We start from the raw sequence: 27031 nt of genomic DNA on the forward strand, positions 1-27031 counted from the left end.
TCGATAATACACATTTTATGTAGATAATAGTTTATTTCTACTCAACAATCGTTGTAGTTTTCAGAAATAATGCATGGTTTTGATGTTTCCTTGTCAGCCTACTGTTATTCATTCTGTATAGGTGTCTGCAGAATTTTAATCACCGTTTACTAATTTTGTCAGGGAATCTTTTCTGTAATTTGATAAATTCCGTGCGGTTTCTTTTCCATCCTAATTCAGTTCATCATTTTGATCCTACGAATATTTCTGTTTATACTCCTGTCTTGTTTTACGGTGTTCTTTATTTGAGAATATCTGCTAGTTATCAGGGTTTCGGATGTGTAAGATGAGTCTGACTTGACTGTGATGTAGTGCCGTAATTGTGAATATTCTGATATTGATTCTTCGTTGTATCTGTTTCAGGTGATTTTTAAGATCTTTACAATTTTTCGATTATTTCTTTGTTTGCTTCGTGATTTAGACCTGCTGGCAGAATTATTTCGCTTGGGTACTTGAGTTTTATCTACTTTGACAAAATTTACGAATTTGTTGGTTAATGAATCTTGATTCAGTTCCTTCCAAATACTACGTCTTTTCAGTAGAAGTTTGGAGTCCGGTTCTTGCCAATGGTTCATGAAGATTTCCTGTGAGCGGGATTGTTCCTTCTCTGTCAAGGTCATCCGCAAAAGCTGAAGAATCGAGGTGAATTTTGCTTCTAAGAGAACACTCTTTCCAAAACTAGACTGGATAGTAGTGGCGGTAATCCATCTCCTTGTTAGACACCCGTTCTGATTTCAAATGGTTCAGGAATTTAGAAATTAACATTTATTACGTAATGTGTTGGTTCGTGTTTGATTGATTAGTCCCTTGCTCTTTTTTAGACATGGAATTCCTCTTGCTTGTTGAACAGTGCCAGTCTATCTAAGGAATCGTACGCCTTTTTGAAGTCAACAAAGGTAATTACTGTTTGATCGGCAATTCGAGGTCGATTCCTGAGTTTCTAATTGTTTTGGGTTTTTGCCTGTTTGGTTGAAAATTTACTTTAAAAGGTGTGGGTGGGAGTAAATGTTTCCTTTCTGGACTTTTAACTTTTGAAATTTCCTTTTAGTTTTCCTTGGAAATGGATACATGGTCTATTTCAAATTATGCGTTATACACGATCGAGGATCTCTATAACGTTTTCTTCTGTGGAAGCGCCAGGAAATGGATTGAAATTAATTTGAGTGCGAAATTCTCGCAGACACCAATAAATTTTTCTCAATTTTTATTAGTTCTTCCGTGAGCAGGGTAGAGTCTTACTGTGGATCTGAATTTGTTTCCTTTGCCAGTTCGGGTATTCATGTTCCAGAAAATAACTCTGATATGGTTGTTTGGAATGTTGGCCATCGTTCGTTTTAGTAGACCCCAAAAGTCCTCTTCATTGTGTGGGTCTCTTTTGGTTGCAATTTGGGTGTGCATTGGTTAGACTGATTACCTTGTTACCTGATTTGGTTGATGGCATTTAAATTATTTCAAAAGGAGATGTAAATTTAAATACTTTGTGATATTACTTCTTATATCAAATCCGGTGTCGAATTGTAATTGTTTGCTAGGAAGAAAGACAGCTGTTTTGCCTTTGCAGCTTCCTCATTGAAACTTATCTTCTTCAATATACCTGCTTTTTTTACTGTAGTACTAAATTGATAATTTTGGGTGTGTCTAAGGTGCCTGTTATGTGCTTTAACTGCCCAATATTGTGAAGTGTATTCATATTTAAAGTGCCAATAAAATGTTTGCATTTTGGACGAAGAAATTGGGAAAGCTTCAATGCATTCCCGCATTATGTTCTCAGTCGCCAGAATCCGACGACCGAGATAACCACTAGTGCTTGGGGAAATGGTTTCGTTAGCTAACGTTGTCATCATGCAAGGAAGTTTAAGAGAATGGGGAGATCGCCATCGACTTCAGTGCTCCAAAAAAGGTACTCAGCCTTGGAGGTTTGCCTCAAGGTGTTTCCTGACGTGCCAGTTATTGTTCCACGAGCGGCATTTTATATCCCTCACATCCACCGGAGAAGTCCCATCACTTGGGACGCGCCCGATAGGGACACCACCTCGGGATGATGATGATGATTATTATTGTTATTATTATTTTTTTTTTATTATTATTATTATTATTATTATTATTATTATTATTATTATTATTATTATTATTATTATTATTATTATTATTATTATTATTATTATTATTATTATTATTATTATTATTGTTATTGTAGTCAACTTCACTTTACGCAGGCTATAAGTTGTCTTTCTTGCTCTATACACAGTTAGTGTCCCGTAACCTAAGTTCTTATTTATCACCTGATTCAGGTTTAACATTAACGTTATCTTCTTATGCAGAACGAATTATTAGTCACATGCTATATAAGTAGGTCTTAGGTGTGTGAATAAAATATGAATCTTAACCAATGATCATAAATAGCAGTCAATAGTATATTTGGGAACGGAATAAGAATAACAGCAACACACACTACCGGTCAAATGTTTTTGAACAACTGTCATAACGATTTACCAAAAGAAAATGGGGTTTAGAGAATTCGCGGAGAACATTATTAGATAGGCGGTATTGTTTCTGAAGCTACGATATATTAATAAGGAATTATTCAATGGAACTAAAGAATACTTCACAGATTTTGCTTCATTCAAAGTAACCTCCCATGCATTGATCACTCTATTGTGCACTGCAGGTATACATGCCATCAACTGTGCTAAAGCTCCTTCGCAAATGTCCCTTCGTTTCTTCTAAAGCGCTCCTCAGTGCATTTCCGTTAGACTTCCTGACTTCTCTATCTGAATGATCTGAAAGGAGCTCTACAGAGTTGCAGTCGTGTTTTGAGGAGGCCATACTGTGTTTATAAATTCTCCCTTCACTTCTAATCGTCCAAAATCCTTCCTGCACAATGTGAATGAATGTTTAGGTTCATTAACTCGCTGCTGTATGAAGTTCGTGCCAATTAAACGAATCTCAGAATGTTTTGTATGACATTGGGAATGTTATGATAACATTTCTTATTCATAACTCACCGATTTCGACAATATCATATGTACTAATGCTCCCAAAGTAGCTCATACCATCAGTGAAACCCCTCCATTCTTCATTGCAGTGGATACGCACTGAGATTACACGCGTTCTTCTTTACACGTCGAACAAACAACTCAAATTTTGATTAATCCGTAAGTAACACATTTTTATCATGAGTGACAGTCCTGTATCCCTGTTATTTGGCCCAATACAGTCTTCTTTCCTCATTGACAACCTTCACTAAGGGTTTTATGGTGCAATATATCCTTTAATATTTGCATTATAAAGTTGTCTCTTTATTGTCGAAACACAAGTTCATCGCTCAACTGATTAATTTCTAGTCAGTATGGGCGCTGTTTTGAAGTGATCAGTTTACTAATGATTACCAAGTATTTATCTCCACTTTCTGACGTCACATTGGGGCTTCCTTTAAGATAACGATCCTTATTATTCCGAGTAGACACATCCTCTTCGCAAGGAGACAAGTTCTGGCGGTCTCGGCATAGTATGACCTGCTGTGTGTAAGCTATTGCAGCACGTTTTTCTGTTAACGTTTCATTTTTGCTCGTTTTAATATCTACAGTTTTTCAAACAGTGTCTACTTCAAGCTTCCTTGTGAAGCATTAATCTACTGTTTAGTTTAACTGGCCATATTGCGGTAATCTTAAAATAATCCATTTTTCATCAAAGGTTGAATACTGTAATTATATATTAGACCTTTCATTGATTTCCGGCTTAAATTGGTTGTGTTTGATTATATATTGCCTATTATTATCTCAGAAATCCAAGGAGGTTTAAACATTTTTGAGCGGTAGTGTAAGAGCGAAATGAGTATGGTTCGAAAACAATAGACTAAAAGTTGTGGAAGCTGTGGATTGTTGTTTTATACTGTACATTCAATTGGTGTTAAAGCATATTTAAGAGGACTGAATGTACTGTAATGTACGTTTATATCCCCTCTGTTGGCACGGGTTCAATTCCCAGCAGAGGCACGATTTCAAGATTGGTTGATGGTGCTTAACCTCATGTAACTCGGTTAAGGAAATATTACGGTTGAAATCTCATGATCAGTAACCCTAGAAGAGCCACTTAGTGATTCACTTTATTTAATGTTAAGTTATTTAGCTACAAATCGTCCTCACGCATGCGAAAAAAAGCTGTATGAAATATTTCAGCTTAAAATTTGACCGGAAAATTCTCTCATCTTAGATTCAATATTATGTGAATTATACAGGATAATTCTCATTGCTCTTGACAAATGTGCTGCGGGCCTGCAATTCTCCGTCACCGTCCCATAGCATTTTTTTTGCTGTCTCTAACAGTGCTCGAAGGTACGACCATCACCGTTGATGGCCGTACACTTTCAAATACTCGAAGCGTACCATGGACCGTTCCAAGGACGACATCAATTCTTAGATGAGACCTTCTGAATCAACAGGTTTTATATTCCTAGAGGAAGACATCCAAGCATGGGAGGTCATGTTAAACATTTCGGTATGGTAAATCCTAATCTGAAAAGGAATCAGGTATAAAAATAAAATGGCGTATAATGTTTTAATTAGCCCGGTGCCTAATATGGATCATCAGGGCAAGCTCTTAAAGTCGAGGACGACAGTAACCACAATTTTGCTTATAAATTTAGTACTTACGTGATATTTTATTTAAAACTAAAGTTTCCTCTCTAGCAATGATTATAAAACTTATAGTTAAGTTACGCTTATCTGAAAAAACGAAGCAATCAAATCTAAATAACGAAGACAAGCTAATGGGGCGTGTTGCAGGAAAAACGTCTAATAGTCCTGACTTGCCAATTTCCGCTTGTACAACCATTTTTATAACGTTTCAAGATTAATTCATTCATTAATTTTATGAACGCGGATGCCACTTGGAGTTGCTCTGGCGGCGTAAGTGCCTCCAAGAAAAAATAAGAAAAGGCAAATTTTAATTTACGCCCAAAACAGTCTGAATAAAATTATATTCAATTATTAAAATTCAACACGAATTAAACTATGTGTAGCTTCATTTCATTTTCAACTTTCTACCCTTTTCCTAATAACAGGTCTTGTTGAGAATAATAAATAAATAATGAACGGGGTTAAAAGTCAGGTTGTGAGTTTCACAAATAGAAGAAGTCCTCTCAGTTTTAAATACTGCGTTGATGGGGCGAAAGTTCCTTTTGGGGATCATGGTAAATACATAGATATTAATATAAGGAAAGATCTTCATTGGGGTAATCACATAAATGGGATTATAAATAAAGGATACAGATCTCTGCACATGATTATGACGGTGTTTAGGGGTTGTAGTAAGGATGTAAATGAGAGGGCTTATAAGTCTCTGGTAAGACCCCAACTAGAGTATGGGCCAGTGTATGGGACCCTCACCAGGATTATTTGATTCAAGAACTGGAAAAAATCCAAAGAAAAGCAGCTCGATTTGCTCTGGGTGATTTCCAACAAAAGAGTAGCGTTACAAAAATGTTGCAAAGTTTGGGCTGGGAAGAATTGGAAGAAAGAAGACGGGCTGCTCGACTAAGTGGTATGTTCCGAGCTGTCAGCAGAGAGAAGGCGAGGAATGACATTAATAGACGAATAAGTTTGAGTGGCGTCTTTAAAAGTAGGAAAGATCACAATATGAAGATAAAGTTGGAATTCGGGAGGACAAATTGGGGCAAATATTCATTCATAGGAAGGGGAGTTAGGGATTGGAATAACTTACCAAGGGAGATGTTCAATAATTTTCCAATTTCTTTGAAATCATTTAAGAAGGGCTAGGAAAACAAGAGATAGGGAATCTGCCACCTGGGTCTCTGTCCTAAACGCAGATTAGTATTGATTGATTGATTGATTGATTGATTGATTTATTGATTGATTGATTGATTGATTGATTGATTGATTGATTGATTGATTGATTGATTGAGTGAGTGATTGATTTGACGTAATTAATTAATCTGTCCTATAAAACTGAAAACCGACTGGATGAAGTCACAGTCTAGAAATCAAAGACAATATAAATCACACCGTTCAAACAAATGCAGAAATCTCAACGCTGAACTGATGAAGATATGAGCGATAACAGCAAACAAGCAATGCACATGGTGAACAAAGAAGAAATATGACATTCCTGAAAACACATGGTATCAAAATTCGCACAATGTATTTAAAACACTATTATACACACATAAGAAATATTAGTGGTAAAAATGGACAAAAATATGGAAGTGATTCTTCCTGTCAATCACAAAAGGACCAATTTACCGATCTTAATGGGGGTAATCTTTATTATTATTATTAAAGCACTAACAAACGACTAAAAATTGTGGAAAGTAGGCCATGGCACGTAAAGGTTGACCAACATATTGATGGGTCGATTCTAATAGCCCGTATATGAAGATGCTTTTCCTATCCATTATTTTCCTTTAGACTGGTCACGCCTCACAACCGCAGTTGAATATGCATTCCATCAGAGCAATTTTCGTTGTGTTCATATTCCTATGCAAATGTGTAATGGAAAAAGAACCTTACCGGACGGTACCATAGGAATGTATGTTCACATGACGTATTTACGCACTCTTACAGTATAATGTATTTACGATTCAGCTTCCTTTACACAGCAGCATAAGAAAAGAACACCACGGAAATTCTTCTGATGTACTGTATATCCTTACTGCACCATCCTCTCTCCCTGCGTGGCCTATCTCAGCGGAGACGCTGCGTAAGAGTAAGAGGGGTCTAAAAATATGTCTTACTAAAATTATCATACAGTACTGAGACAGGTTTTAGAATGCATCTTCGGCGGTGTGAACTCGGCAAGGTAAAGGAGTAAAAAATACCTTATTAAGGCAAAAACATGAAGTTCAAATTCAAAACAAAGGAAACTATTCCCCAATGAAAACCGCAGAAGTAATACATCAAAAAATTTACAATTTAAGTTTGTCACTAATGGTGGTTCAAAATATGCGGCTCCTGAAACCGGGCATAGATAGTTCAATAACTTCGGTAACATGAAACGTACTTGTCTGTGACGGAGATTGAAATAAGTCGACAGCGATTAGCCGGTAGGCTGCGATTAAAAGCCGCGTCTTACATAAATTATAACGATCGATTCAATGTTGGCCGGATTACACTATTTCCGAATTATTCGGATATAAATACACAGTAAATAACACTTTGTTTTGGACCGGCCCTAAATTTACACTCCAGAAAACACTGATTCTAATTACGGTATCCGACAGCAGCCATAAAAGAGAGGTTTGATGACCTAACAACCCAGCTGCAGCCAACGGGCTTTGAAATGCTAAACAACACAAATAATCGGCAACATAGCACGCACATAGGACACACATAAATAATGAATATATATATATATACAGTAATCCACACATGAAAATCAAATAACACCACACATAATGCACGATACCTGTGTAAAAAGTACATAAATATTTACACTGGTCTTTGATGGAAAGAGCGGGCATCACTCCCACGACCTAACCATCGGGTTAGTCAAGGGGCTGCACTCCTGCAAGCAAGCACTTCTTCCGTCTTAACGTTTCCAAACATGAATCAGCTGGCTAAAGAGGGGAAAATATAACATTTATTTTCGTTTTTGCATGGTTCAGGTAACCGTATCTGTCCAGACCAAAAATGCATCATCAACATACCTCCACCATATCATAGGTTTGATTGGCGCCGATGCAATAGACTCCTCCTCAAAATGCTCCATAAATAAATTAGCCACTACGGGCGAAAGTGGACTTCCCATAGCCACTCCGTTTGTCTGTTCGGAAAAATTCCCACCCTACAAGAAATAGCTTGATGTCATGCAGTGGTAAAATAACTTAGTAAGGTCTTCAGGGAGCGGGTGTTCAATGAGAGACATGACAGAGTAAATCGGCACTTTAGTGAACAAGGACTCCACATCAAAAACTCACCAAAAGTGCATTAGGTTGAAGGGTTCTGGTTGACAGCTTGTTGACGAAATACCGAGAGTTCCTGACGTATGATTCAGTACGTCCTCTGTGTGGCTGGAGCAATTTCCTTAGCTATTTAGAAAGAGCATACGTAAGAGAACCTCTCGCACTAACAATAAGTCTGAGGGGAACATCTTTTTTATGGATCTTTGGCAGTCCATATAATCTAGGTGGCACTGCATCCGCCGGAGACAAATGTTTAGCCTCCTCTTTTGAAATTGAAGACTGCCTTAAAAGCTTCACGGTCGCATTGGACGCACGAGCGGTGAGGTCACCTGAGCTCAGTCTGTAAATAGGCTCTGACAATATAGCCGAGATCTCATTCTTATACTCGTCAGTGTCCATAACCACTGTCGCATTACCCTTATCAGATGAGAGAATGATCAGTTCAGAATCATCTCTAATTTCCTTCTGAGCCTTCCTTTCGTCTCTTGTTAAATTGGGCGCGGGTACAACAGCGGAAGTTATGAGTTTCACACATTTCTCTCTTAACTGCTCAGACTCATCCGTAGGTAGTTTGTGGATGACTGCCTCAGCGGAAGTAATTAACTCCTCAGTGGGAATGTTAGAGGGAGCGACAGAGAAATTAAGACCCCTAGCTAGAACTGCCGTTTGGTTCTCGTCCAAGGATTTTTTGGAAATATTTACGACAGTTTTACTAGCATCCTAGTTCGTGTGAGAGGCCGCCTGTTTGTTATCTAGTCGGAGGAACTTCGATTTCTGTCTGAATGACACCTGGTTGAATTTTCTTTCAGCCTGCATAGCAGTAATGCGATCGAAAGTCAACCACAATTCCTGCGAGAGAGTGTTGCTTAACGGCAGGTGTAAACGAAACAACTCTCGGAAGACTGAGTCCAGTTCCTTACGAGTGTAATGCACTCTCTCGATCACAAGAGCCTTGCTAGCGCGTTGATGTATTCTCCTGGCATTCGGTGTATTTAACGTGTGTTTCAGCTTGACACAGTTTGGAATGTTGTTATGGTCACTTCTTCTCAGTAGAAAGCACAAAGAAGAAAGAAGAAAATACTTCTTTCTCTTTAATTTGCTGAATTTTGAGGCCTTCTTAAAAGTATCCTTCCCATAGAGGATATTTATGTTGCCATTGATGCTTTCACGGGCGGTACTTATAGACATGATACTGTGTAGGCTTTTTGGGCGTATGCCGTGTCAAGAAAATAAGGTGAAATTCTTTACGTTTCGCAGAGAACTGTGCTCTGCGTCATCGGAAAAAATCTCGACGGTCCACGAGAAGGACTTCTTAAAGAATGACTTTTTGAAATTAAGACGTTATAACAGAAGTGGAAATAGTACGTTCACTCGCCACCAGATGACTCTCCGGAGGTGGGAGAGTGCTAACGTTCGAAACAGAAGCTGACCTAACCATCGGAACAGATGGACAGAGTGGCTATGGAAAGTCCACTTTCGCCTGCAGTGGCTAATTTATTTATGGAGCATTTTGAGGAGGAGGCTATTGCTTCGGCACCCATCAAACTTATGATATGGTGGAGTTATATTTATGATGCATTTGTGGTTTGGACAGACGGTCCTGAGAAACTTCATCTATTTCTAAACCACCTAAATCAGCAACATCCGTCAATAAAATTCACTATGGAGATGGAGTCGGACGGATGCCTTCCTTTCTTGGATGATCTAGTAAGAAAGAAACCGGACGGCTCCTGAGGACATACCGTCTATCGTAAGCCTACCCACACAAATCGCTACGTTCATGCAGATTCTCACCACCATCGAGCACAAAAACAAGGCATTCTCAAGACATTCGCCAAGAGGGCGAGACGAATTTGTGAGCCATCACATATCCAGGTGGAGATGGACACGCTCAAAGTCACGTTAAAGTGTAATGTTTACAGCGATTTTCAGATTCATAGAACCCTGCATCCCAGAGAAACGACCAATCAAAGCTCACAGAAGGAAGAAATGAAGGGAACTGCCTACTCGCCTTACATTCACAACACCACAGCTCGAATTGCCAAGGGCCTCCGCAAACTAAATATAAAAACCGTGTGTGGCACCGCCACTAAAATTGCTCATAGTCTGAATAAAATCCAGGACAAATAGTCCCCACTTTTACATCCTGGGGTATACGAAACTCCCTGTACCTGCGGTAAGGGATACATCAGCCAAACATGCCGGTCCATTGGTACCCGTATCAAGGAAAATGAACGTAATGTTCATCTCAACCAGCCAGAGAAATCGGCAATAGCTGAGGACGCTCTATCGTCAGGGAATGATGTCATATTCCAAGATGCTCGAGCTCTTACCCACACTAGACACTACAGGTCCAGGATTACACGGGAAGCTACGAAAGTACGTAGAAATCCTAACGATTTCAACAGGGATACTGGCTATCAATTAAGCAATAACTGGTTGCCAGTCATTAAGGATTTACGTAGGTAGTTCCCTTCCCTATCCCTTCACTATTGTTATTTCGTCTCGGTGTTTTCCAAATTCGAACGTTCCTCATCGCCAGATGTTTTATTCCAGGCTTGTATCAATGTCATACTCCTGTCAATGTAATATGTTACGTACACATGTTTTGTGACCATCTTGGACTGATTCTGATGGTTCGGTCAGATTTCGCTATGCCACGTCCGGGGAGCCATCTGGTGACGAATAAATGTACCATTTCCACCTATATTATAACGTCTAAATTTAAAGGAATCCTTGTTTAAGGAGCCTTTTTCGTGGACAGTCGAGATTTTCTTCTGATGACGCAGAGCACAGTTCTCTGCGAAAGGTAAAGAATTTCACCTTATTTTCTGGACACGGCATAAACCGAAAAATCCTATACAGTATCATGTCTATAAAGGTTCAATAATACTGATTGGAGGAATTCCCACCTTCATTTTACAGGGTCAGATAAAGCTCCGCCTACTCTAATTCTCTGAGTTCTATTTTCTAGAAACATAGCCACCCATTCAGTCACTCTTTTGTCAAGTCCAATTGCACTCATTTTTGCCAGTAGTCTCCCATGATATACCCTATCAATGTATTTTATAGGTCAATCGCGATACAGTCCAGTTGACCTCCTTAACCCAGGATATCTGTTATATCTTGCTGGAATACTACAAGTTGAGCTTCAATGGAATAAACTTTCCTGAACCCGAACTGACTTCTATCGAACCGGTTATTAATTTCGCAAATAGAATCATAAATAACGCTATCTCAAAGCTTATATGCAATGCATGTCAAACTGACTGGCATGTAATTTTCAGCTTTATGTCTATCACCCTTTCCTTCATATACAGGCGATACTGGAGCAACTACACGTTCATTTGGTATAGCTCCTTCATTCAAAGTATAATCAAATAAGTACTTCAGATATGGTACTATATCACAACCCATTGTTTTTAGTATATCACCTGAAATCTTATCAATTCAGCTGTTTTTCTATTTTTCAACATTTTTAAAATCTTACTGTAAATGTCATTGTTATAAAAAAATGTGGAGATGCCGGGGATCGAACCCTTGGCCTAAGGATACAACAGACAATATCCACTATCAAGACATTAGTCTTAGTTAGCAAATTAGTGGATATTATCTCCGTTCCAGTATAGTTCTTCACAGCTGTTAGCCGTCGTTAGCCGCACTCAAAATTTTTACACACCACGAATTCGTATTGAAAACATATATTAAGTGAACATATGGCGATCGAGTGAGCTTAGAAAAATAGTTACCAAAGTTCATCTACCTGTGATATAATATGCCTTTGTCTATCACGTCCTCACGGAAAGTACGCACTGCTCGAGTGTCACTTAGCTATTGCGGGCGGTTACGCTCTTTTATTACGTAAGGGGAGCGACGCACCCGATAATACATCCCCTGGCTACACCAAGCTCCCCTTTGTGAGAGGTCAGCTACCTCGCAACAGATATTTCAAATAAGCTGGGAATAAACAAAACAGGTAGAGTTGCATATTTTTGATGGCTCGTAATACGCTAAAAATTTCAACAGGAATTTCCATGGTTGTATCATTCCAAGAAATAACTCCACGGCTTAAATGAAGGCTCATATGCAGGTTATTCCATGCCTGGGTTTCTCATGTCTGGGCCACCCTGATGTTATTCGTTGGTTCCACGATTTAAAATTCCTTAACCTCTTTTCAGTCACCAGCGTACCGAGGTCGATGACGGGGTCTACACCGGTGAATTTACGGCATCCTGGTTTGATTCATCTGAGGGAAAATGCCTCACCCTGCTTGCTATCAGTTCGACACGTTTATACTCATGGCCACCCAGCGTTCCTAAGCTCGTTCATTAGCGCCAAATTCGAAATAGTCCACAGTGTTAAATCTATTCAGTTGGACCACGATATGATGCGGTTCAATATGTGGCTGGGATTCGTGACCAGTCTTATGAACAAGAGGCCACTAATCGATAGGAAGAGCATTGCCAGATGCGTGGTATTAGAACTAGGTAATCGATGTGTCACAGTCGGTTAGTCACATTTAAGTAAGCTTCATAAGATGAATGAATAAATCATCCGAAATCTGTTATAGGAAATCGGGTATAATAATATGTCTCGTAGGAAAATCACAATAACTGAAAAGAGTCTCACAAATATCTCAAATGCACAATCATCATCCGACCTCTTGTCGGAATTATAGTGGACGAAATACACATAGATGTATCACACAATGCAGAAAACAATATCAGGAAAAATTCACATCTCGTCGTACAGAATGTTATGCACCTACGAAGAATCCACATTAAAATTCCCTTACCAAGACAAAATATTTCCATTTAAGATATAGCGAAGTAGAACATGAACGTATCCCCGAATAAAAATCCTAGAAAGAACTTATAATCATAAACACATATTTGCTCTCCGTAATGAATACGGTATAACATCATAAATTTGTTGATTCAACAACACATACATGAATTATTTTACATAGAAGTCCCGACATCACACGCACCACCAATGAGCAATAAACACATCGTAGCAATAAATATCGCAAAGTGACAAGAAGCATCTTAGAGAAATTCACAACACGTGATAACACTCAGCGTTTAGGAGAAAGTATTATTATAACGAGAAAAAACGAAGTATGTTCATGAAATGATTTTTATGTCTAAATCTGTCTTCGACGGTTCACAATATTACTGACATTTATATCGGAAATATTCTACCCACCCTCTCGTCACACGAAATTCGAGAATTTATTGAGTGTCGTAACGCTATTATAATTTAAGGATAATTTAGTTTCTACGAAACATCCACGGAAAACTAAATATTTAATCATATCGGTAACACATGATTATTAATGCATTATTATTACATCTGCAATGCACGTTGAAATAATTAAGTTTGGGAAGACACTACAAAGTTCCCTGTCTTAACACAACAAAATATGCGACGTAGATATCACGATGGGAACACACGAGGTCATTGAATACATTGTGTTTAACTTACAATAATCCATCTAGATCTACTCTATAGAGATAGATAACTAGGTCTACGTTACAAAATAAATTAAATGATAACTAAATTTCAGTACTCATCTTGTTTTCTCCAGTCCATTAGTCCTCCGTATGGGATAAAGACATTGTACATTTCCAGGCAATGCAGATAATCTTTGTTCCCAATGTCGAATTCAATTCTCACGTTCAAGGACTCCATCATAATATCCTACGGTGATATATCGTTGTTGCCCTAGTTTCTCTACATTTCAGCGATTATTGTGGTGGCAACTTGAAATATGAGTCCCAAATCTGAAAATTAAAATAAAAATAAAAACTGGAATTGCACCCTGCATGGTATTCACTCAAAGCAGCGTGGTAACTGAACTTATCAATCTATTTACGTATGCATTAGTAGTAGTAGTATTATTCTTCATGCAACAGGTAGTAGTAGTAGCGGTGGTCGTAGATTTGCATCCTTATTCACACTGTTTATATAGGAACACTGTACTCGAGCGTGAAATTAAAAGAGAGCTCATTACTTTCGTGGTTCAATTCAAAGTACGTGTGAAGGTTGATCTGGCTGAACTGTAAAGCTTCCAAGTCATGGCTGATCGTACGGGCCGAGGTAGACAACCGGGGAAACAGCCGTCGTCGACTGAAGCCACTTGTCCACTTCCACTGCTTCAAGAAGGCTACTCGAAGCAGTATATTGCCAGAATGCTAGAGGTTGCTCACAAGAGGATCGGGTATTTGTAGAAACGTTTCCAAGGGATTGGAAGTGTTGCCAGGTGCACTGGCCACCAAAGAAAAGGAACCCCAGGGAACGATCGTTCTGTACTTCTACATGCTCTCCGAATCCACCAGGTTACAGCACGGGCAATGCAGGTGGACGTACAGCACGCGTTAGTGATTAAAAGGTCAGAAAAAGCTTTCGAAAGGCCAATTTAAGATCCAAATGACTAGCCCAATTACTTGCACTGGACATCATGGAAAGAGACCGCAGTTTGCTAGAGACCAACTATGCTGTTTTCAGCTGATACCCTTTTCGCGTTATATCGTCTGAGAGTCTGGAAAAGACGTGGGGAGCGATTTCACCCTACAGTTGTACAATCTAACGTTGCTTATGTAGGTGGTTAGGGCAATCATAAGTTGTGACACGAAAACCAATCTCCCGATCATTCACAATAGATCCTTAATTGTTCGACGGTTAATTGACGAAATATTCGTGCCACGTTCGATATCTCGCGTGAGGCAACTTGGAGGAAACGTAGTATTGACGCACGATAATGCTGGAGCACATGAAGCCAACATCGTTAGGTGATTCCTGTAAGAGGACCACGTACAACGAATGGATTGGCTATCCAGAAGTCCCGACTTCAATCCGATCCAACAAGTCTGGGACGAATTGGAGTAATGCATCTGAACGGGAAATCAATCACCCAAAACACTGTAAGCCCTTGAAGACGCCGTATTTGAAGTGTAGGGACAACTGCCTCAACTGAACTTGGGGAGTCTTGGCAGAAGGGTGAGAATGTGCTGGGAAGATGTTATCCAGGTGAAGAACGGCAACAGTCCTCATTAAAACACTTCATTTCCACGTAGCCATTTTGGTGTATGACAGGGACCAATTTGTTTATGACACGCTGTACAATGACGTCGTGGCTTCAGTGTAACGTATTCATTGCGTGTCTTTCAATTTCAATATGTATGCACACGATGGAGTTACGCACAATAAGATGTGAACAATTTATTTTTGGCATTTTATATTTTCAGTGGTTTAGTTTGGAGACAGTATGGCGCTGGCTAACCAAGTGGGCAATAACACATTTGTCAACCCACAGGGATACTCATTTGAATCATTGTCAGAAAATCGTGAATGAAAGTTAATACTTCCCCTTTTGGGGAGGCACATGGTCTTAGAGTTCATTATGCTTACAATCGAAACAATATCTGAGCAATTCCTGTGGCATATGTGGAAGGGTAGAAAGCTAACAGCTCTATCTACTTTAGTGGACAGATTAGGAATGATGAAGAACGTAACGTTAGTTAATATTTACTTATTCACAATCAAAGTAAGTATTTATTGAATGTGTAGATAATTTCTAAACTCTTATTCTGGGAGACAGCCGCGTGAAATAGTCACCGGCTTCTCACCTAAGTGGAGTGGTTTGGATTCGACAAATGTATCTGGGATTTTTGAAATGAAAGTCTCGTTACTGTGACTAGAATTTCACGAAAAACTGGATATCCCATGACTATTATCACGATATCAGTATTCTTCTAAAACTAAAAGCTGGCATTGTCTGATACTTCTCCCATATTTCTAGTTTAAATCTACTAGGAGCTTTTGAATTAAATAATTCATAAAAGAGATTTCCTTGCCAAATAAGTTTCATCCTTTGAGTCTCTAAAATTTAGCCTGTAGTATTGACAATAAACCGGCACCGTTACAGGCTTATTCCCCGGATAATCTTGCTCTCTACCCATGTTTTCTATAGAAGGGTAAATATACGATGAAAATCCCAGCGGAAGCAGTTCACGATATTAGAAAGATGAGCTGCAAGTACATTGTGCACTGAAAGAGAGAGCGGGGTTTATATCGATCGGTGATGCTTCACTAAAGAGACACAAATGCACGAGAGGCGACCTAAGAAGTCAATGTGTACCACGTCTCTCTCAAGGGAACTTCATGACTAAATCAGTCTGGAGGAGAGCTTAACTCATTTTCACGCGTATTATGTACCACCTGCAAACGGAAAAAAATTTACCGAGGGAGACAGCGTATCTATTGGCAAAAGTTATACCGTTCCGTCATTAATTTTAATGCTGCATGTGACAACATTACACTTTGAATATTTTTTCTAATTATCTTCTACTGCAGCCATATGTTGTAGTGCCACCTGTGAAACAGGAATATTATATCGTACATCATCATTATAGACCGTTATGCCTTTCAGCGTGCAGTCTCCAAGCTTCTGTAAAAAACTGAAAGCCACCGAAATCCATTATTTGTAACTAGTTATGTGGCCTCGTGTAGCTGTATAGCCATTATCATTAAATCATTCGAAACTAAGTCTAACCAACGTCATTAAATCACTAGAAACTGAGTCTAAACATCGTCACCTTATTCTCCATCTACTTCTCATATCCTCAATGCCCGAGCCCATTATTCTCCTAGGTAACCTATCCTTCTCCATTCGCTTTACAAGATCCCACACGCCGAAACCGGTATATGCGTAAAGCTACGTCAATCGAGTTCGTTCCTTACATAGGTTCCATCTCCTCCTTCAGAGTATCCTCCTGCTACTGTATTATTCCTACCTGTTCTTACCAACGATAAATCCCGCTACCTCCATGTCTGTTACTTCTAATATTCGAATAAGATATCGATGGTCTAGTTCTAATACCACGTATATTCCTTAAGACTGGTCACGGCCCCTCAGCCATATACGGATATGCAGTCCAACAAAACAATATTTTACGACTGTATGTTAGAAATTATCCACGAGTATGCTCGAATCCATCCGAAATTCTCACCCAGGAACTTATAAATCTGGATTCCTTTCCTGCCCAAAGAGATTGCAATTCAACTTCGACGCTCTTGTCTCGTGGGTACGAAACATGAAGAAGACACAGGGTGATGCTCAAGTAATGATGCAAGAATGGATGCTAATTTCACAACAACGTATCTCGCGGCTAGGTTGGTTAGTAAATTTATGTATCCCTTTCGACGACTCTCAATGATGGATTCAATATATTATTAAAAATGAATGGGCTGTACGTTTTATGTTACTTCGAAGAGCGTAGCACAGTTGTTATATTGCTATAATAATGATAGCGCCAGCATCTAAAATCACACTCGCATACAGTACTAAGCGATCGCATTTCATCTTGGCCAGGACAGGAATTCCCGTGCTGCCTAGGATTGAAACAACTTGCTTGCTCTAACGCGGTACTCCCCACTCTTTTCCTGCATTTCCAGTCAAGCAGTAGTAATCTGTACAGGTGGTAGGTATGAATATACCTGGCGAGGATTAATATGCCCATAAGGGAGTACCGCTGTCTCGATAGCACTTTCATCCTGTGGCTACACGGGGAAGACGAATAGCTCGAGTCTCTCCAGCATCTCAACGACATCCACGCAAGAATCCAATTCACTATGGAGAGAGAATGGAGGGAGATCTCCCATTTATGGACTTGCTTGTGAACAGGTAAGGCCACAGTGTACAGGAAGCCTACACATTCGTACCGCTATCTCAATAAGGACTCTAACCATCATACCAGTCAGGAACAGCCGGTGATGAGGACACTGCTCGATCGAGCCAAGCAATTGTATCAGAGCGAAGTGGAGCATCACTTCTCGGCTCAACAAGCTAATAGACACAGAGAAACTCAGAGTCTCCTCCACTAGGCGACAGAAGAAGAGTCGCATGAGAGAAAGGCATTTCTTCCTTACATCCCGTTGATTACGGATAGAACTGGTAAGGATTTAAAGTGTCAGATATCAAGACCTCCTTCAAATTAAGAATAAAATATCCCAGCACCTGAGGACCCTCGGGACCATCCCTCCAGTGCAGGCGTGTACCGTATTTACTTTTCGTGCGGGAGATTTCTTCGGTACCACCAATCGCAGCACTAGTACCAGGCTCAATGAACGTAAGTGTTCCACCTACCTGAACAATATTAGTTGGTGGAGCACGCATCTGTTGGATCATGAGATAGAAATGGACGAAATTGCGGTTGTGGGTACCACCCGTCAGTATCACTCTAGTCCCTATCGAGGAGCTGTGGGGATTATGAAACATGACAGTTGTTTCAACAAGAATCCTACGGATTAGCAGATTTTGGAGACCGCTATGGGCTGCCGGATGATTGAAGTTTGAACCCACTTGGACACACTATGCAGGCCTTAGGAGCAACAATACGACAGACAGGAAGACCGAAATTGGTCTTCAGATACCGGTACTTCAAAAAGTGAAGGCGCAAACCATCGTGTGCCATTTGCTCTTAACAAGGGAAACCACAGTGTAACTAAAACGTCGACACTTTGATAATGTATACATAGCCTAATATTCTGAAAATCAATCTAAGTTTGTCATTGAGGGACGCATAGAAAGCCTGAGTCAGCATAGGTGGAATTTGTAAGATTCTCAAGAGCTTGCGTGTCCACGCAGGTCAAATCGTCGCTGCGCGTATGTGACAATGCTTTTCCTATCCATTGTTTTTTAAGACAGGTCACGACTTCCAACCACATACGAATATGCAGTCAATTATAATAATAATTGTACCGGGTGGTACACCTCCACGTCGCTAATTCAAACCTTGCTCCAGTTGAAACTCCCCTACCGGAGGAAGTCTGAACTGTATCTAATGGGTTAATTTTCAAGTTTCTCAGAAGATGTCACTACTTGGAAATTTTGAAGTTTCTGAACTGTGTCGTTTTCGATGTATTTTTGTTTTGCCTGTAGTAAGAAGTGTGAACATTCTCTTCCAGAGGACACTACTGAAAAACTACAATGGTGCACCCTAGTGCGAAGTGAAAGAACTGTTTTTTGGAGAAATTTTTATTTCAAAAGTTTGTTCCTTGTTAAATTTCTTTCTGTTATTGTTTAAGTTGGCTGGATAACCCTTTCTTTCCCCTTGTTTTGAATTTAGCCAATCCCGAATTTCTTTAATTAATTTATGACCAATCCGGTGTATCTTCTCCAAAGGGGATATGTTGCTTAACCTTAGCCAATAAAGTTTCGGTGAGAGGGTGTTCTCATTCCTGAAACGCCTCGAACTTTCCGCGAGAGTATCTAAACTGCTGATTTTCGGGTCTCCGCGCCACTTCAGTAACATCTTTCAGTGTGTAAAGTACGTAGCAGGGGGCGGGAAGCGCCTCTTTCTTCGGGCAGCAGTTCATCCACAAGGTAATGGCCTTTTAATAACTTCTTTTCTTGCTAGCTCAGCAGTTTAACTCTCGGGGCAGGTCCGAAGCCTTTTCCATGTAACTTTCCTTTAATAATGTAAAGACACTCGGTGTCAATTCTTTCTGTTCTAACTACATATTGGGATAGAGAGTGCTTAACCCTCTCGAGCTCCCACTCATATTGTTTTGAGGTGAACTTATTTTTCACAACCGATTCTTCCTTGACGTAATGTAAATTGTTTCTTTCTAAAGTCACCTCTTTAGTATGGGATTAGCCCTTGCATTAGCGGCCTAGAGCCAGATTAGGTTTTAAACAAAATGTATTAGGAGTGCAGATCGCCTCCTCTCAAATTGGTATTTTAGAGGCCATGTAATTAACCTTTTCTCACTTAATAGGCCTCAGTAGGTTGGGTATTTTACCCCTGTGTTTATGTCCTTAGAGGACAGCTTGAAGGTGGAATTTGGTGTGGCCTTTGACAGGCTTAAATGTTGAGAGAGAGTTGCTCTTTCTTGAAAATTTTGTTTTCTGCGCGCCTCAAGGAGGCTTTTCTGTGTAATTTGGAGCATGTGCTCCTGGGCATGAATGGGGTTTTCTGCCCCTCTGTTAAAACTTATTTTGGAGTAAAATTGGGCTAATTGCCCAAGAATTGTGAGTTCGGGGCTCGAAGCCCAAATCCGGTAAATACTGTAATTGTACTTTTGTTGCCTTGCTACTCTGTACCTGCCATTCTTGTTATTTCTGAATTCTGAAAAGAAAATATAACCTTGTTAAATTTTAAATTAACTTTAATTTCGTAGTTTGAGACCCATTCACCCCCGCACCTTCTTTCACCTCTGCTGTTCCACAGATACCTCGGAACAATAATAATAATAATAATAATAATAATAATAGTAATAATAATAATAATAATAATAATAATAATAATAATAGTAATAATAATAATAATAATAATAATTGTACCGGGCGGTACACCTCCACACCGCTAATTTAAAATGTGCGCCTGTTGAAACTCCTCTGCTGGAGGAAGTCTGAACTTTATGGACAGTATTAATTTTCAAGTTTCTCAGAAGATGTCTCTACCTGGAAATTTTGGAGTTTTTGAACTGTGTCATTTTCGACGTATTTTTGTTTTGCTTGTAGTAAGAAGTGTGAACTTTCTCTTCTAGAGGACACTACTGAAGATCAACAATAGTGCACCCTAGTGCGGAGTGAAAGAACTATTTTTTTTGGAGAAGTTCTTATTTCAAAAGTTTGTTTCTTGTTAAATTTCTTTCTGTTATTGTTTAAGTTGGCTGTATACCCCTCTTTTTCCCCTTGTTTTAGATTTATCCAATCCCGAATTTCTTTTAGTAATTTCCGACCAATCCGATGTATCTTCCCCCAACTTGGATATGTTTCTGTACCCTAGCCAATAAAGTGATTGTGGGCGGGTGTTCTCTTCCCTAAAACGCCTAGAACCTTCCGCGAGAGTATTTAAACTGCTGATTTTTGGGTCTCCGGGCCACTTCTGTTCCATCTTTCAGTGTGTAAAGTACATAGCAGGGGGCGGGAAGCGCCTCTTTCTTCTCCAGCTGTTCAACACCAGGTAATGGCCTCTTAATAACTTCTTTCTTGCTAGGTTGGCAGTTTAACTCTCGGAGCGGGTTCGAAGCGTTTCCACCATGTAACCTTTTCCTAAAATGTAACCAATCTTTTCATCTATTCTCTTTTAAAGCTGCATATTGGGATAGAGAGTGCTAACCCTCTCGAGCTCCCACTCACATTGTTTTGAGGTGAACTTATTTTCTCAACCTATTCTTCGTTAACGTAAAACAAATTGCTCTTTTCTAAAGTCACCTCTGTAGTATGGGATTAGCCCTTGCATTAGTGGCCTAGAGCCAGATTAGGTTTTAAAAACAAGTGTATTAGGAGTGCAGATCGCCTCCTCTCAAATTGTTATTTTAGAGGTCATGTAATTGCCCCTTTTCATTTAATAGACCTCAGTAGGTTGGGTATTTTACCCCTGTGTCTATGTCCAGTGAGGACAACTCGAAGGTGGAGTTTGGTGTGGCCTTTGAGAGGCTTAAAGTTGAGAGCGTGTGGCTCTTTTGAAAATTGAATGTTGTATGCCTCGTGGAGGCTTTTCAGTGTAATTTGGAGCAAGGACTCCTAGGCATAAATGAGGTTTTCTGCCCCTCTGTTGAAACTTGTGTTTGGGGTAAAACTGAGCTGATTGCCCAAGCATTGTGAAGTCAGGGCGCGAAGCCCAAATCCTGTAAATATTGTAACTACCCTTTGGACTTGCTACTTTGTACCTGCCATGCTTGTTATTTCTTTGTTTTTGAAAAGAAAATATAACCTTGTTAAATTTTACATTAACTTTGATTCCATAGTTTGAGACCCGTTCACGCCCGCACCTTCTTTCACCTCTACCTACCATTAAAACACGGTAACAAGTGGTAGCAGAGCGTGGTTGAATGGGTCTCATTTTAGCCCCTTTTGACGGCTAAACATTGTTTTGTTCCGAACTCTAACAATTTTCTCAGTTGCTGGAATTTTTTTTTGAGTTTTTCAAAATTGTTCTGTCATCATGCCCGGACCTCGCGATGTTCTCCATCTTAACTATTTGCGCAAAGAGGAGTTGATATATGAGTTAACTATTAGAAATGTGCAATCTGGAGGCACGGTTGCAGTAGACACAAACAAGCTTAGAGAGTCCCTTGAATTGCCTATTTCAATCCCCACCTTCTGAGAGAAAGAAGTTGACGACTCTCTTTCCACGATCGTCGAGAATATTACTGGGCTAGCATCTGTAGTTAGTTTTTTTGATGAAAATGATCCTTCTCCTAATCAAATTAAGCGTGTGCAAGCCAGGCTATATCACTTTTCAAATAGAGTTAATGATCTGTTGTCTCTGAAGTTGAATGACGTTCAGAGGAAGGAAGCTAGTACGCTGCTTGAAAACATTTCTGAATTATCTAGCAAGGTCACTCAATTGTTAACTGGGGAGGTTCCTCCCAAAACTGACCAACCCGCCACGGTGAATGTAGGTAGCGAGGAAGAGCCTCATAAGGGAGAAGTCAATAGGAAAACCATTGCTGCTCAAACAACCTCTGCCCCATTGGACGAGTCTGAACGCCGTAACTCATTAAATAATGTACGTTCTGAATTAACTACCTTGCCATTGAAACCTTTACCTACTATGTCACCCGGGTTTAGTAGCTTGCCTCATCCATTGGCAATGTTGCTCAGAGGTATCTCTAAGTTTTCCGTTAATACCACCAGTGACGTAATTTCATTTTTAAGATTTCTTGTTGAATTTCAGGATCATGCCCTTGTTTTTTCTCTTTCTCCATGTCAAATTTTGCAAATTATCTATCCGTATCCTATTGGTATTCTCTCTGATAAAATCGTAAGAGCCATTGCCGAGCAATCATCTATTGAGGATTTCCATGCCCACTTGCTAGCTAACTTCATCCCTGCAAGGGCCAGGTCCTCCCTTATTCAGAAGTACTATTATCGGGTACAGCGCTTGGATGAAAACTTGGCAGACTTCATCCAAGATATTAAGTTTTATACTAGGGTGTTTGCTCTTCATTTCCCTGAGGATCAGATTGTACAAGCTATTGTGGAAGGGATTTCACCTCCCTATAGGTCATATTTGTGTTTCGCGGCGTGCCCGCAAACTTTCTCCGAACTTGAAGCGTTGGCCGTCTCAGCGGAAGGAGTGAGATACGCTGATTCCTTGCGTGTCGCGAAAGAACCCCCGCCTTCTTTTAGTAATACTCGGCCTCCACCTCGCCGATCAGTCACACCTCGTAAATGTTATGCTTGCGGGTCGCCTGACCATCTTCGCAATAAGTGTCCACTGATCAAGTCTAGTAGGACAAGTAATGGGGCTGGTTCATCACAAGGCTGTTTTAAATGTGGGGCTTTCTCACATATCGCCAAGAATTGCCCAAATTCGAATAGCACCCCCTCCTGCTCAACTTCTGGTGCAAATTCCACCTATGCCAATAATAAAAAGTGACTAGTGGCTTCGGCTGAGTCGACTAATCCATCTTCCCGAGACTCAGCCCCTAGTAAACAGGTTGTAAATTCAGGGAACGAGCAATTTTCAAATGCATCTTTTGAATGCCCCAAAGAGTGTCTTAGGATTGCTGCGGATTCCCCCGCACCTATTCCTTTTCTTAAGATTGAGTTAAACAATGAGCCTATAACCGCTCTATTAGATTCAGGCAGTGTCTGTTCGATTATTTCGGCTGAATGGTATTCTAAATTGAAATCTGTTTGTAAACTACCTGACTATGTCTCATCTCCTGTTCTATATGTTTCGGCTAATTCATCTCCATTAGAAATTCTAGGTTCCTTACTGGTCAAAATTCGTATTTTTAAATTTACATGGAAAATCAAACTGTTTGTGGCTAAGCACTTGTCTTGCCCCATCATACTGGGAGCGGACTTCATTTCTCACACTGTTCTTGTGCTCGATCTCCAGAGTAAGTCGTGCACATTCAAGTTTGCGTCCAATTGTAAAATTCCTTTGTTAAAGTGTAATTCTGTATTATGTTCATCTATTTCGCCTACCCAGGATGAGATGTTGTTAGACCTTAGACATCTACCTGAGGAGCAGGCTGATAGTATTCGCAAATTGTGTCAGTCCTTTCCAGAGGTGTTCTCTGATACTCTTGGTGTTACTGACCTTATTGAATACAAAATTGAGGTCACGGATTCGATTCCTGTCCGTTTTCCACCTTATAGGCTATCTCCACCTAAAATGAAGGCTCTGAAAGAAATTATCGAGCAGATGTTGAAGGATGGTATTATTAGGCCCTCTAAGTCAGCGTATTCTTCGCCTATTTTTCTAGTCCCGACACCCCAAGGGGGCTTCAGGCCTGTCATTGATTACAGGGCTCTCAATCGGAAGGTGGTGTTACAATCTGTGCCCCTTCCCGACCTTCATTCTTGTTTTTCATGGTTTCGTAAGGCCAAGTTCTTTACTATCTTGGACTTGAATCAGGCCTATAATCAAATTCCCCTTGCCGAAGAGTCTAAACACCTTACAGCGTTTGCCACGGACTGGAATTTATATGAATACAACCGCGTGCCTTTCGGGCTCCCCACGGGAGCAGCTGTACTCACTAGGCTGCTAGATAGGGTCTTCTCCGACATCAAATTTGAATACTTGTACCACTACTTGGATGATGTCGTCGTATTTTCGGAAACCTTCGAAGAACATCTAGATCATCTGCGAGAAGTTCTCAATCGCATTCGTAAGGCTGGGTTAACTGTCAAGTTGTCCAAGGTTGCCTTTGCTAAGCCCTCTATGTCATTCCTAGGGCATATTGTGTCACCTGATGGTGTTGCAGTCGATCATTCGAGAACACAGGCCATCCGTGATTTTAAACCTCCCAAGGACATTAAAGGCATCGCCAGGTTTATTGGTATGGTGAATTTCTTCAGAAAGTTCATTCCTAACTTTGCTAATAGAGCGGCGCCCTTAAACCTTCTTCGTAGGAAAGGCATCAAATTCGAGTGGGGACCTTCTCAACAAGCCGCTTTTGAAGATCTTAAATTAGCTCTCTGTAATGCCCCTGTACTTGCTATGCCTGATTTCTCGAAGAAATTCATCGTCCAAACTGACGCGTCGTCGTCAGCAGTAGCTGCAGTCCTTCTTCAAGAGACTGAACTAGGGAGGCGACCCATCGCCTATGCATCTAGGACCTTGTCGGCTCAAGAAGCCAAGTATTCCAAGTTGGCTGTATACCCCTCTTTTTCCCCTTGTTTTAGATTTATCCAATCCCGAATTTCTTTTAGTAATTTCCGACCAATCCGATGTATCTTCCCCCAACTTGGATATGTTTCTGTACCCTAGCCAATAAAGTGATTGTGGGCGGGTGTTCTCTTCCCTAAAACGCCTAGAACCTTCCGCGAGAGTATTTAAACTGCTGATTTTTGGGTCTCCGGGCCACTTCTGTTCCATCTTTCAGTGTGTAAAGTACATAGCAGGGGGCGGGAAGCGCCTCTTTCTTCTCCAGCTGTTCAACACCAGGTAATGGCCTCTTAATAACTTCTTTCTTGCTAGGTTGGCAGTTTAACTCTCGGAGCGGGTTCGAAGCGTTTCCACCATGTAACCTTTTCCTAAAATGTAACCAATCTTTTCATCTATTCTCTTTTAAAGCTGCATATTGGGATAGAGAGTGCTAACCCTCTCGAGCTCCCACTCACATTGTTTTGAGGTGAACTTATTTTCTCAACCTATTCTTCGTTAACGTAAAACAAATTGCTCTTTTCTAAAGTCACCTCTGTAGTATGGGATTAGCCCTTGCATTAGTGGCCTAGAGCCAGATTAGGTTTTAAAAACAAGTGTATTAGGAGTGCAGATCGCCTCCTCTCAAATTGTTATTTTAGAGGTCATGTAATTGCCCCTTTTCATTTAATAGACCTCAGTAGGTTGGGTATTTTACCCCTGTGTCTATGTCCAGTGAGGACAACTCGAAGGTGGAGTTTGGTGTGGCCTTTGAGAGGCTTAAAGTTGAGAGCGTGTGGCTCTTTTGAAAATTGAATGTTGTATGCCTCGTGGAGGCTTTTCAGTGTAATTTGGAGCAACGACTCCTAGGCATAAATGGGGTTTTCTGCCCCTCTGTTGAAACTTGTGTTTGGGGTAAAACTGAGCTGATTGCCCAAGCATTGTGAAGTCAGGGCGCGAAGCCCAAATCCTGTAAATATTGTAACTACCCTTTGGACTTGCTACTTTGTACCTTCCATGCTTGTTATTTCTTTGTTTTTGAAAAGAAAATATAACCTTGTTAAATTTTACATTAACTTTGATTCCGTAGTTTGAGACCCGTTCACGCCCGCACCTTCTTTCACCTCTACCTACCATTAAAACCCGGTAACAATAATAATAATAATAATAATTTTCTCAACCTTACTCTCTCAATGAAAATCAATAAGAACTGGCTTAGTGAAATAGAGAAAGACCTTCAGGAAATTGGCATCCCACAGAAAATTGTTCAAAATCGATTCCAGTTCATAAAAGCAGTCAACAACTATAATTTTGCTGAGAAAATGAATAGCAGGACCAATAAATCATAGGCTGAAGAACGGAGATAAATGTTCAGTGCTTAGATGAAGATATTTTGTGAGAAAGAGAAATCAGCATCACCTGAGTAAGTTGTATCGCGCTCCACCGATGGCCATAACGTTATAAAAACATGCTACGCCACTTGTAATGGTAACTTTTAAGTTAATTTTTCCAAACTGGCTGTAAATACCTTTGCGATTGATTGTAATTATACCACACTTCCCATACGGTAATTAATTTTTTGTCCGACTCGTTGGCTGAATGTTCAGCGTATGGGCCATAGGTTCAGAGGGTCCCGGGTTCGATTCCCGGCCGGGTCGGGGATTTGAATAACTTCTGATTTTTCTTCTGGCTCGGGGACTGTGTTTATATGTCCGTCCCAACACTCTCCTTATATTCAGACAACATACCACACTACCAACCACCACAGAAACACGCAATACTGATTACGTCCCTCCATGTACGGTTGGCGTCTAGAAGAGCATCCGGCCGTAAAAACAGGACCAAATCCATACGTGCGTCGTAGTTCGTTCCCGCGACCCCACAGTTGTGGGGAAAAAGCGGTAGCAAAAGAAGAACTGTAAGTAACTTTTAATTTCCAATTGTTTATTTTGTTAAA

The sequence above is a fragment of the Anabrus simplex genome, chromosome 2 (genome assembly GCF_040414725.1).
Source record: "Anabrus simplex isolate iqAnaSimp1 chromosome 2, ASM4041472v1, whole genome shotgun sequence".
Classification (NCBI taxonomy): Eukaryota; Metazoa; Arthropoda; class Insecta; order Orthoptera; family Tettigoniidae; genus Anabrus; species Anabrus simplex.